Source organism: Micropterus salmoides, unplaced genomic scaffold, assembly GCF_014851395.1.
Source record: "Micropterus salmoides isolate LMB-PRFRI ecotype aquatic unplaced genomic scaffold, ASM1485139v1 Ms_hic_scaffold_20, whole genome shotgun sequence".
NCBI lineage: Eukaryota > Metazoa > Chordata > Actinopteri > Centrarchiformes > Centrarchidae > Micropterus > Micropterus salmoides.
This window is the reverse complement of record NW_024041151.1, coordinates 13,305,932-13,315,554: the sequence shown is the minus strand read 5'-3', so window position 1 is coordinate 13,315,554 and position 9,623 is coordinate 13,305,932. Positions and strand designations below refer to the sequence as shown.

Genomic DNA, 9,623 nt, shown 5'->3' with positions numbered 1-9,623 from the left:
AGGAACAACTTGTGAGAAATTATTAAATTAAAAAACTGATGCTTTTATGTTGTACCTCAAATGTAAGTCGCTTTGGATAAAAGCATCGGCCAAATCAGTAACCAGTCAGTCAGTTGGTGTGTTTCAATCCTTTTGCCGTTTGTAAGAATGCATTTGTAACACTTTAACCAGCATGTTTAGCATTTATAAGAGGCATTCAAAAATGATTGATAACGCACTATAATGTAGTTGTACGTAGCCGTAAGGACATTTAAGGACATTTTGAAGTATTTATTAATGTACATTATTTGTCAGCAATTATAAATTCTCAAATGAAGACAAATTTATAGTGTTTTCCTGTTTACAACCAAAACCATTCATTAAACAGGTGGTATTATGTTCATTTTCAGGTTCAAAATCTTAATTAGGGGTTGTACCAGAACAGGTTTACATGGTTTAATTTTCAAAAAACACCATATTTTTCTCATACTGCACATTGCTGTAGCTCCTCTTTTCACCCTGTGTGTTGCACGCTCCGCTCTTGAGCTACAGAGTGATGCATCTTACTTGTACAAAATCTTTGTTGGGAGTTGCACATGCGCAGTTCCCAGGTAAGGAGTACTAGCCAATCAGAAGCAGAGAAGGGCGGGTCGTAAGAAACAAGGTGGTGTGATCCAAATCAAAGCCGCTTCAGACTGTAACCTAGCAGATGGTATAAGTTACTCACAAGTCCACAACCACACAACATCATTGTTCCACATTTAACCATCAGGATTAAACGTTGAACTGTTGCCGGTGTTCTGATGATCTATGCTGCCTTGCCGAAGAACCCAACTTCAGCTAGATTAACAAGAAAGATATGCTCATCTAAAGCAGGGCAGTTTTTCTTAGTTGTACAAAAGCTTTTAATCGGAAGAGTTTACAAGAGCACAGTTGAAGGTCCCCATACACATAAACCCAGGTATAGTAAGTAAACAACATGGTAATATTGCATTAAGCTGGTTATTCCCAGGGGGCATCATGGTGACTCAGCACTGTCACCACACAGCAAAAAGGTCGAGGGTTTCCTCCCACAGCGCAAACTGCAAACTCTGAATTACCACTAGAGTCATAGGGAATAGTGGAGATAAAGAGTCCCATGTTAAAGCGTAACTTTTCAACCTGGACCTTACTTCCCTTTGTTTTTGTGTCTATGTGACTAACTGGGACAACATTTTTTAGAAGAAGAGAAGAACATACTTTATTGTCACATAGCAAAATTCATCCTCTGCATTTAATCCATCCCTGAAGGGATTTAAACCCACAACTGTCTTGCTGTGAGGCCACAGCACTAACCACTGCACCACCATTTTTGAAATTGGTCTTGTATTGACCTAGCACCCTGCGTCAGCTGCCGGGAGACAGGGCTGCAACGTAATCCTTGAGGGCAAGTGCTTGTTTTTGCCACTGACAGATTCAGATTGTTCTTACATGTGTTTGACAACACTGTGGACAGGATCCCTACATAAACAGACCTTTTTTTTTAAAGAGTGAGATTTTTTGTTTAATAATAATAATCACCATATCTCTCTCATTAACTGCCACCAGACTCAGTTGATAAAATCAGTAATTCTACCTTGAAGTACATGGGAGTTACTGGCCTTCCGCTGCCTTGGTCGGTTAGGTAGTTTGTGCTATTGTGTGACTTGATTGTTTTAAATGATTAAAACCACAGTCACACATTAACACAAACTAACCAATCACGGCAGTGCAGCCAAGAGAAGTAAAATTACAGTGGCAAAAACAGACACTTTAGTGGACGACGGGGCGCACTGGCCCGCAAATATTACATTGCAGCCCTGTTTCGCTGCAGGGCACTGGGGCAATACTGGACCAATTTCAAAAACTTTTGTCCAAATTAGTCACATTGACACATAAACATGGGAAAATATGGTCCAGGTTGAAAAATACAATATATTATACCAATATATAAATTACTTTTTACTACATTTATGTAACCAGGTGATATAGTCAAACCTTAAATATACAGGAGATTCAAGTTTCAAAACCTCTATTGGCACAATTTTCTGCTGTAGCGAGAATGCTGCAGGTGTTGATTTTAGACAGCAGAGGGCATAGCGTTGCTGACTCAAAACAGCCGCGTGCTTGCCGAGAGGTCAAGGGGCACCGGGAAAATACAGGAAGTAAATTGCGCTATTTTGCATGGACTGGCTGCTGCTGTTATCGGTGAGAACATTTATTAATAATGTTATGTTCTTGTGAGTTATTACGCACAATATGCCAATGTGTTTGTCTAGTGGTGTATGATGTATGTATTAAATTCCACATTGTATGCAGTTGTTGCATATAGGATAGCCAATGCTTGTGGAAGAAACCCTACGTGTGGGCCATGAGAGCTTGTTATCCGTGAGTTAGGTATGAAACGGAAGTTACCTAATGAATGTTGTTTTTATTTGTATAACTAATGTATCTGTGTATGGACATATTGTTTCGTGGTTGGCTCAACTGATGTGTAATGTTTACTGTGCAGTGTTGTAATTGTTTTTTTTGTCCTCTTAATAGAGGTGCCACTGCCGTATTTTTGTAACCGTGTTTATACCGCTTTATGTGCCAACTTTGGGCTGTATTCTTGTATATGTAATAGTTGCTGCATCAATGCCACGTGTATGCAGAAGTAGTATTGAATTTCTATTTTCGACTCAAAGAAGACCATTTTATTTTCTTTGTTTGTTTTTGTACATCCCCCAGTTACTCCATTTTTGCTTCATTTTACAAAAAATTACCAGCCCTGAAGGTGGGAAAACAATAAAAAAAAAAAACGCGAATCGTATTTGAAGTTGTGTGTGTAACTTGTCCCGGCTTCATTTAATACAACTATAGATTATTGTGGTGTGTTGATTTGTGAGCTTTAGTGGTGTTGGCAACTTTTGTTACTTTTAACATTTATAACTTTTATAATTAACTAATGTCAAACTTTTCATTTAACTCTCAGCAAGAAAGTGAGTATGTGTATTCCCAAATATGTCAAAATATTACTTATTGACAATTGATGAATCTGACTCTATAGGTGCTTACAGCTTGTAAAAGTTTTTTTAGCTATTTATGTCCAGATCATTTTAGATTTGATAGATGTCTCACTGTGTAAACACACGTTTGCTGATTGACTCTACAGATCAACTCCACATATCTGTCAATAAACGCAGAGAGCAGCTGAAATGTTATGCATTCAATATGTCCATAAATTACCAATAAACCCAACAACACACCCCGAGAAGTAATTTTCCATGAGCTATTCCAGAATATGACTGGTATAAAATTTCATATCTCCAAACGATGCATTGAAACATCACATGAAATACATCAGCCTTGTGTTGCTCACGAGAGGCTGAGCAGCTGTTTAAAGTGAGCCGAGTAACAAATTTGGGCCCCTAAAACACAGGCGACATGTAATGTATGTCTCAGCGGGCGCAATAAATACTGTAATAAAATTATGATAGTGTCAATGTTTCCAACCTCACCGAAGGGGGAGAAGTGAAGCGAGGTCCAAGCACTTATGTCAGAGACAAGGTCTTTTGTTATGTGACAAATTTGAATGGGTCCTATTTATATGTGATATTTAACCCAGAGTATTTAATCAAATTGAGCTCTATTAATGTCTGTGGTGGATGATGTTGCCATGCTTTTCACCACTGATACATAAAAACACCATCCTTCTGCCAAAATTATGAAACTATGCTATTTAATGTCACTTGATGTCAGATTTTTACCTGTAAAACCTGTATTTTTAATAACATGGAAAACTGGAAAAGTCACTTCTATTATATTGTAGTATGACAGGACTGAACCCCATGCTTTTCTATGATTATGTAATTACCTTTTAAATACCTTTTTAATACCTCTCACATACTATGTCATTAAAGTTGTCTTAACCATAGTTCAGCTCTTGCCTTTCTTGTGTATAAAATTATGTCTTCAACCCTCCTTCCATTATCTGCTCTGTTCCGTTCACACAAACACAGGCTAAATCTGCAGGGCACCATCCTCGCTCTGCTGACTCAGACCAGATCAAGGCGTGGGGAGTCTTCTTTTTGGCATCGGGGCAGGAGAGAGGATCTGGAATTACTGGGCATCGCGCCATGTGATGATGGTGTCTCACTTGTTTTGTATGTGTAAACGCATAGCAGCGAGCTTTACATCAATAAGACGCAAAGGAGTTTCCTCACTGCGTAGGAAAAGGTGTGTGTGGAGCACGTTTCTGTATTGTTGATGATTCATGTGTAGGTTACTTTTAAAAGTTCTTTTTCAGGTGTGGATACAACATGTTTTTACTTGACCTCCATGTGCAACCTCAAGGTGAAGAAGGGTTTGGTCCATTTCATAAAACTATAAAGCTCCTGCTACATTGAGCTGCAAGCATGATGCAATTGCGTCATCGAGGAACAGATGTTTGTGACATTTTGTATCCAAACTCTCTCTGCCTCTTGCGCTTGCCTCCCTCTACTTCTCCTCCATGTACTGTATGTGCTTTGCCCTCATGTAAACTCTATCTTTGATGTCAGTGCACCTTCTGAGATATTTATAAGGCTTTCCCATGAGGTTCACCAAATGCATGGAGATGATGCATTTACTTAAATGGGATAAGATGACACATAAACAAAGCAGCATATCACAGCAACCAGGATTTCAGTCTGCCATAAAGTGGGGCGGAGAAGGGGAAAAAAAGAAACAAGAAATAATGACAAAATCAAGCTGTTCATTTGGCAGCAAACACCGAGGAACACTTCAGAGGGAATCCAGGGAAACTGAGTAAGCATATTTGCTTTTCTCTCTGGAGTGTTTTCAGCATGTATCACATTGGACTAAAGAGGAAGCTGTTATCTATTATCAAGGTTTGAGTTCAAACTTGTGTATGACAAGTCATCTATCTGTTTTAGGCTTTTCATGTTCCACTCCACTTCAACCTTCTTCTGCAGATACAAGGTATGGTTCATTAGCAGTGTGAAAAATGAGAGCAGATTTCTCACAGCCAATGTAGAACGCTGTGTTTTGTAGTGAGGACTCTACCAGATTTATACTAATTACAGGCCAGAGGGGGTCCAAGTTGAACCAAACAGCTTAACACACATCAGAGAAAAAGAAAAATAGTTTTTTGCCCTTCAAAGCTTCATGAATGTACGTATCCTCAAACCACAAGCTGCTAATATACCGCAAAGAGAGCAAAATTAAGGGAAATATGAGCCAAATAATAACAATGTCGGACTACTTCTACAGTATGCAGGCTTCCACATGTTTATGTTTGATCAGCTTTATGCTTTGCTGCACATATTTGCTTTCTTGCCAAGAGAAGTGCACTACCAAACTCATTTCTGCCACTAAGTAAAATATACTTAGTTAAAACAAAGACTCCAGACTCAATCATCAAAATTAACTCACTATTTAGTGAGTTGTATGTAGAGGACTATATTGTGAGCTCACTCGCAAAATGAAAACAACATTTTCGGACACTACTTCGATTATTATTACATCATTGCTGTCGGACAGCACAATACACAATGGTATATACGACGTTAATGACCAGTGATGATCAGTTGTACAATACTTTTCAAAACACATTCTGGGATACTTCGAGTGGACTATATAGGGCATAATAATTCTCACCATACATTCAGACAGCACTACAAAATGGTGAAAGTAGTGGGTGATTTCGGACGCCGCCAATGTCTTCGGTTACCTTTCAGGAAGTTAACCTGAACACTTCTGCATGTTTCTCACTTCTCTCTCTCCCACACACATGCAATGTCAGTGCACACACAGGTCAAGTAGACGGTTGGAAATCCAAACTATTGATGGGTACCTTGGGAAATGCCAGAGTTTAGGCAGAATATACTGAGACATTTCTTCCCACACCTGCTGCTTTGTGTCACTTTATCCCAGAACATCCTCTCTGGTCACATTATCCTGGCCTTCCCAGAGACAAGTATAGGATGACTGGCAAGATTATTGCCAAGTGCTTCAAAACTCATGAACATAAAAAAACATGATAAAGATTAAAGGTAAAGAAGGATTTGTTATAGACTAATATACTTTGCTGGCAAAAATAAATACAGTAAAGTGGTTCACAACAGCTCAGTTAAGTTGTTGCATGTTGCTATGAATTCTCTATTTTATGCCAGAAATATGTCATACAGATTTTACTGTAGTACATTTTATAATGACACCCTCTTTTTCACTCAGCTTTCCCCCAGTAGGATATACAGGTAACCAGAGCAACCAGCGGATTCAGTGACATCGGACACCGCCAAGGAGAATTGACTCTTTTCTCCAAGCCACGGGAAACACAGGATGCAATCTAGGCCTCTCAACCATCAGCATGCTACCCAGCAACACAGGCCCAAAGCTTGGGTTACCACCTTACCCTCTTCTCTTTGTGCATCTCTCCATTCAGCAGCAAGAAAGACAACTAAAGCTGTTTCAGGCCCTGAGGTGCGATTTACTGCTTTTAGGCACCAAAGTGGCTTGTTGTCACCATTCGGATTGTGTATGAATTAAACAGGAAGGGCTTCTAAAACACTGATTTTCAACTTAAACATTTTGAAAAATTGTTATGACACTTAATAAAGTTAGCTGGCAGTTAATTCCCACACAATATCCTCTGTACTCATATGAATGAAACACAGGAGGTCTATGTAAACCAGTTTGCATGCACTTGTGTGGAGTGAAGAAGTTTGCACGTGGATGTTTACTGAGGCCTGGGAAACAAACTTAAACTGAATGATCCACTTTCTCAGAACATAAATTTCTGACATAATTAAACACTTCGCAGAACATCACCAAAGGGGGGACTGATGGCAGGAGTTTGTTTCATCTGTCCCAACCGGAACTGTAATGTTTGGCCAAATAAATAGAGGGTATCGTCATTCCCGCAAGCCCAGTAATTAAATGAGGAGGCTTTTTATAGCACTGCTTTGAATCATATCGGTATCGGTTAGATAAGGCTACATGTTAATTTGTATAGCAAGAAGAAAATACAGAACAGTTGGAAAATTAGAGAAAACTGCGTGGTCTTTTAAACCTAATCAGATGTGTTTCCAGTAAAAATATTTGCCTAATCAATCGTTTCCCTTAGAGAAAAAGAAAAACAATCATCACACCATGGATCATTAGGCAAAATGGGCACTGCCTCGATATGGCTGTGCCCAGAAATACAGCCAAGTTAAGTATTGCCAACGGTTGTGATCAACGTTAACAGCTACAATAATACATACAAAATGGTGCTGTTTACTAAAGAAGCTCTCATTAACAGAAGATAATAACTGTAGGCACCAAAATCTGTCTGGGAGACAATGGCTTCAGGCCGAGGTTATACAAAACAGTAATTGGCTTCTGATTAAAATATTGGCAAAATAAAAAGGCGTCAGTAGTCAATTTACCATCCAGTAATTACAGCACATCATTGTTAACACCACTGTCAGTAAAAATAGCAGGGCTGGGAAGAGACATAATATGGTTTAATTTTATGCAGAGGAAATATGCTGGAATGAAGGAGGGCAGAGCAGTGGTGGAATGAAGGTCAGGTAGCACCTGTTTAACATCAGCAACTAACAGCAGGAATATGAATCAGACCATCTGGGTACAGCTTTGCCCATCAGATTACTGCTTGGCATGCAGCTGCGTGACTGTGCATGTGGGCTTGTTTAACTATATTTGTGGGGACCAAAAAAATCATGATTCCACTATGCTTGTGGGGATCGACAGCTTGTCCGGACCAAAATGCTGTGTGTGTGTGTGTTAGAAAGAGACGGACAGACAGACAGATATACAGTATGAGAGAATAACGTGAGAACGATCTTGAGGGGATCAGCAATTATCAAGTCTCTCGATCATAACAGCATTCATTTGTCTTTCATTTAGGTAATTTGCTTTGATATAACCACTGTTTCTAAACAGTACCTATATACTAGGAAATTGGTTGGTGGAGGTAACGCATGGTTTGTAGAATTAAAAAGTCTGAGTAGGACTAAAGAACTTCTAGCCGGGCGCAGAGCTAGACTCTCAGCACAGCCGGACTTCATCTCAGGGCCCACCAAGTCCACTGAGTCTGTCTCAAGCGGGAAGCTTCCGGTCTACAATATGAAGCCGATGCAGAAGTCCCTGAAGCCTGCATTTTATTAAAATCCAGCAGGGGCGACTCTTCTGGTTGCAAAAAGAAGTCCGGCTCCATTAGAAATAATGGGAAAATGACCCTACTTCTCAGCTGAATAATTACCCCAGTAAACACTTTCCTGATGAGTTTATGGTCTCAGTCGCTAGTTTCAAGTCTTCTTCAACACAACATGATGTTCATTTAGTAAATTATGGTCCCATTTATTTTAAAATAGACCACAAAGCAGAGCATGTTTCAGAGCGGGATTATCTATGATTGACAAGTCATTACCATGGCGACCTGTCAATCAGGCTAGAGCCGACTCGTACCCTCGGCACTGTGTAAATTTAACCAGCACCGTTGAAAAAGCTTATTAGGAGTTGGCTGTTAAATAAGCAAATAAGTTTGCCATTTGTTTGAAATACAAACAATGTTACTTTAAAATGTATGTTTATTAAAACATGTCTCCTTAGAATATAGTGTTTTTTGTTGGTAATTGTCATTCTTGTGGTTTACCATTGAAACCAGGAGTGAAGGGACTGGCCGCCCCCATGCACCCACACTACCTCTGCTTATGCCTCTAGCCATTACTTTTCAAATTTTGTCTATTCTCTTTGAGCAGGTCCTCCAAGGCAAAGACAAGCCACTATGTAGGTATCAATAAGATATCTATGTAAATTGTATACAATTTAACATCTCGTGTCTTTAGTAGTAGTAGTGCATTAATGTAACCTAGTAAATATAGTAAGCTGTGTAATAATGCAACAAAAGTATTCGCTATGCTTTTATGAATGAGGAAGCAATGAACATAATTATATGCCTCTATCCAGCAAGTTAGTAATTAGCTCTCAGATGGACAACCAATATATACTCTCAGTCTACCTACTGAAAACTGGAAAAACCTCACTCTCTGTAGGGCAGGTTCTAGCACCCCCAGGTAATATGTTTCCTTGAGAAGCGGCTCTGGTCAGTGAATGCCTTATTTTTATGGGTCAGCTGGCTGCGCATGCATTATGCAATTGTCAGTGTGTATATCTGCTTGGATGAAAAGTTAAACCCACAGCACCCTGTTAGAAATGAAAATAAAATATATTAAATACATACGGACAGAGCTGATTTAATGATCTTAATAGTGCAGACTAGATCCATAGAACGTTATGAACCTCAGTCACAACGGCCATAGATTCTGTCAGTTTGTTTTACCATTAAAACTCTGAGTCCTCGTTGAGAACTGAAGTCTTAATAGATTGTGTTTGTATGGGTCTGCTCTCAAGCTAATACTTCTGCAGAATATTCAACATGATGGTGAGATATGTGGAGCCTTGTCGCTCACCCTGTGTGCATCCACTGACAGGACCAAGAAGAGAGCATGTGCAAGGGCTTCACCTCCCAGAAGAAAGAAACAAATAAATTCATTAACAGAAAAGAGTAAAAGTAAAAGTAAAAGTACATACAAGCAGCCTATGTGTGTGTGCAAGAGAACCAGCTAGGCATCACTGCC

General features: G+C 39.4%; 1 long non-coding RNA gene across 1 annotated transcript; it reads left to right on the top strand.

Moving 5' to 3' along the window:
* The first annotated feature begins 2,166 nt into the window (after window positions 1-2,166).
* LOC119914044 lies at window positions 2,167-6,627 on the top strand. The gene is made up of 4 exons (XR_005446711.1): window positions 2,167-2,205; window positions 3,999-4,215; window positions 4,914-4,959; window positions 6,214-6,627. It is a non-coding gene; the product is annotated as an uncharacterized LOC119914044 (long non-coding RNA).
* Window positions 6,628-9,623: the final 2,996 nt, after the last annotated feature.